Source organism: Pomacea canaliculata, linkage group LG2 (genome assembly GCF_003073045.1).
Source record: "Pomacea canaliculata isolate SZHN2017 linkage group LG2, ASM307304v1, whole genome shotgun sequence".
Classification (NCBI taxonomy): domain Eukaryota; kingdom Metazoa; phylum Mollusca; class Gastropoda; order Architaenioglossa; family Ampullariidae; genus Pomacea; species Pomacea canaliculata.
Window position 1 is genome coordinate 26,082,553 of NC_037591.1, and position 4,551 is coordinate 26,087,103.

A 4,551-nucleotide genomic window follows, 5' to 3' on the forward strand; every position below is an offset into this window, starting at 1 on the left:
TTACACACACACATACAGCCAAAGCTATAGGTTTTCAAAATACATCTATGACTCCACCAACATATACTGGACCCGGTTGCATTGCTCGGGCGTAGCTAGTCCCCTGCTAGTCCCGACTAAACCCCCTTATACCCGACTAGCTAGTCTCCTCACTTACGCCGGTTGCACTGCTCTGACTAGCCTCGCGACTAGCCACGTCCGAACTAGTAACTAGGACTAAGGTTTTACAAAAACCTTCACGGTTTCCACCGCGAAACGAAATTTCACGCGGGAGATCACTCTAATCTCGAAAATGTCAGATGCAAAAGTGAAAGACAAATTGAAAATAAAACGTCTATGGATTAATAGTGACAGTCGCTGCAAATCAGATGTTGCTCTTGTCAAAATTTCGAAACAACGGACTGCAACTAAAGAAGCAGCGGAAAGATGTGGCGAGGACGGTGTGTGCCCAGTCGTCGCAGAACGATCAATGCATGAGGTAAATAAACTGTTTTAAGTTTTTTGCATGTAAACAACCACAAAAGTAATGCATAAAATAGTTTTCTTTTGGATAGGTGGAATCAATTTGGAAAAATAAAGTATCGCTCTGGCTGACACAGGTTGCAATTTGTTATTTTCAGGCAATGAAGAAATGTTCCGCGAGTGATAAACAATGTCCACAATGTAAAGCTGCCCTGTACAAATGAAGTCCACAACCTCAGATTGCAGAGTAGATTGATGCAATCCTAAATTATGTTTGGGTTGCATAATCATGATATGTTTCAATAACATTTACTCTCAGCTCTTGTTATTTAGTTCCCTCTTTGTTTTCTGTATTTGAATTTATTCTTTGTTAGTACTGTTTGTGTATTCTTTTATAGTTCATATGTTATTTGTTTTCCTGTTCCTTGCATGTTGTCCATGTTTGGTTCTTGTTCTTAAGAGCTAAGAACAAGCTCCTTAGGAGGTATGTGCTTTACAAATTTTGCATTTATCATTATTAATCCAAGTTTCAATGGCGTTGAACACATCAGTTACTAAAAAATATTTAAACGCTCTGTTAATTGATCATTCTTGTCTATTTATAGCCAGTATCATGAATCATGCAGTTTTTTAAACAACATTAATAGTTCTTAAATATTAATGTAATTTTTATTTACTTTATATATTTACTTTATATATTATTGAATTAGTTGAACTTACTAGCTGTAGTTCTTTTTGTGTTGATTCACATTAAACTTTTCATTCTTAAGTCCTCATAGCTGAATGTGTATTAGATCATGTCACTATTAGTCAGCATTCAGTATTGTTGATGAATTGGGTGCAACCTGTATGTCTGTTATGCTGCATGTACCAACATTCTAACATGTTAAAATGCACATATTTTTTGAGGAATAAAAAAAGAAAGTGCAAGAATCCTAAATCCTTGTCTTGAAAAAGGAGTTGACAAACGGATATATATAAAATCTTTTTTTTTCTTTTTATTTTGCAATCATTAAAAGTAAATTCTGCCGTACACTATGTATTGGTTTTATTCTAGTCAACAGCAAGCGAGGAATGTAATGTTACTGCTCTCTCCCCCTATTGAAATGAGCTCAGGACTATCAATGACAGTTCAAGTGCTCCCTCTCTACTTTATTCAGGTGATAATGAAAATTGTTCAGTTGAAAAGGTGAATCCAGTTACAAACATAATTGTAGTTCATGTAATCTGTTTTTTGCATATTGTGTATTATAAATGAAATATTTTCATATGCAATCGTGTAATTGCGCATCTCAGACATGTCCCACAGTTTGTTGGGATGTCGCCAGTTTCAGTAACCATATGCTTTTATATGAATGAATGTTAGTCCATTGCCCAACCCCTTTAACCTAAAGGACCAGTGAACACTTTTGATCTCTCCAAAATGGGTGCCATGCCAGGAGCTAGTGCTCCTGTCGGCATATTTCTGGGGTCATTGAGCAAGCATACACTTGACCATGGCAAAGGGGTGGTCCAACAGAGGGAAAAAAAACATGTGCACACTAAAATCTGTAATATACACCTGTAAACGCTAAGAACTACAGTATTTACATGTAGGCTCGAAAACCTACAATGTGTGCATACTGAGCCACACAGATATTTAAACTAAGACAAAACTATTTTCATGAAAAAAAGCTCTTTTACTGTAAAAAAAAAATTATAAAATAGAAAATTGCTTGAATTATCTGGCTTCATACAAATTTAAACCACTTTCTAGAAGCACATCTTTTCCCAGTTTGTACCCTCTTCATTGTAAGCCCTGATAGGAAAGTGTCACAAAGAATCATACGACTTCCATCATCTGGTCCCTGCTGCAGCACTTGTGGAAATGAAAGTCCGCTGTGCTGCAACATTCCAGAATCAGGAAAACATACACTGTATTATAATAATGAGTGAGTGTGGTGACCATACAAGAAAATCATAAGTTCCAGTAAGGAACATTTGAAGCTACCTGGGTAAAATAACTAGGTGTTGTGCTTAGTTAAAGCTCCCACTGTTTGGGGATGTCACCATCCAAAATCATCAGCACTTTTGTTTCTACCTTTCATGTGATGGGACATTTGACCTCCACACATCCCTCCCCACAGTAATCACACCTTCCTATACCATTAACCAAATGCAGGGTAATATTTATTTAAAACTAGTCCTGTGTCGCATATTTGAAACTCTTTAGAACTTTTACCAGGACATCTTTATACAAAGCTTTCAAAATTACTGACAAGCTGGCTGGTCTACATATATGACAAACACTGCATGTTTGAGCTGTTATTCATCCAGCCTTCATCTTAAACCTCTAGGAGGACTTATGCTGATCACAGTTTGCTTAATCTGATGAAAAAGACATGTCTTATTTTAACTTTGAAATTCTGCATACAAATAATTGTACTTTACCATAAAATATTAAAGCTCTAGAGAGGATCTGTGAATAAGGGACTCTTGCTTTGTTCTTGCACTTAAGCTTGTTGACCTCCATAAAGTTGAACATCATGATTATCATCATGCTCATCATACGAATGCATACGTTATACTTGTGCATACTATGCATGCCATGATGATAACTATAGCTCTCTTTGGACTGTACCTGCAAAAGGCAAAAAGAATCAATATTCTGCATCTTTACACAAATGACATGGCACACAACAACTGCTAAACCTAGAAATGATTTTAACCAAATTAATAAAAAACTGAACAGTATACGTGAGAAAAAAGCTTAGATGTAAGTGCATAAATATATGTTAATTTATTCTTTAGGGGAAACATGGCTTGAAAGGTCTGCATGTTATACATGCAAAAGTTTTACTGAGAGACACATGTGAACACATTCAAACATGCCATTACTTTCTGCTCTTTGTTATTGTGCAAAATATATATATTAATTTATAACATGTAAGACACTAACTTGAAAAAAAACATAAGGCAGTTATTATAATTTTCTCTTCTTCATGTGACATAATATTCAAATATAATGTAAAAATATTGTTCCAAAAACTTATGACTCCAATATAATTTAAATTTAGTATGACATACCTTTGATGTTTCTTTAAAAGGCAAGGAAGGCGTGTTTCAGTACACCGTTGCATCTTCAATTGTTTCTTGAGTTTATCCCGTGACTAATCAGGATTACTCATAAGCTCGGTACAGCTTTGACTCGGTCAAAATCCTGGTGTCATGACTATTTCCAGAATACTTAACAACATAGTTAATTATATTTATGCCACTATCACAAACTAGCTGTACATCTATTGATATGATAACCCTTTTTATTTACAAATTCACATTCGTGCTCAGACGGTCCCTGTATTTTACATGAGTGTCATTTACGCCACCCAAACACGCTTGGAAATCCAGCGATTGCGTAAATTTATTTCTGCATTTTTTCATCCCCTCTGGCTAGGTATTTTTGATTTATTAACCGATTGTAAGAGCTTGAAGACACGGTGAATTGTTCTGAGAAACGTGACCGATGCGCGTTTGATCGTATCTCCTGACGTTTCAGAAACATCCCGAAGAATAGAATTCGAAAACGTGACTCGAAGGCTCGCTTTCGCCGTATTTTGTTATAGTGACGATACGATTAAACAAGTTTAGGTCCATTTGTTAAACGCTACATAACTTTTTTCTTTACCAAAACAAGCTTCACATCGCTGCGTCCCACGGTTCTTCTGTAAAATTTATAAACGAAAACAGTTGCTGTTCGACCCGCTCGTTAAGTTAGTCACTTGCTAGTCGGCTGCTACGCCAACCCCCTGGTGTGACTAAAGTTACACCACGAGCTGCGGTAAAATTCGCCTAGTCTGGAAGCAATGCAACGTCCGTAAAAATTTGTCGGTACTATACCCTGCTACCGTCCCGACTAACTTTGCGCCCGATCAATGCCAACACGGCTGATGATTGCACCTCCGAGATCAGTAAGGAATTCGAAACACGAATTCTCGGCTATGTTCTTCAGTTGATTCTACAACGTTTTTGATAACCATAATCCATTAGGATATTTATAATACTAAATGTTTGTCTGTCGTTTGTCTTTTTAGTAAAGGCCCTTGATAGTCG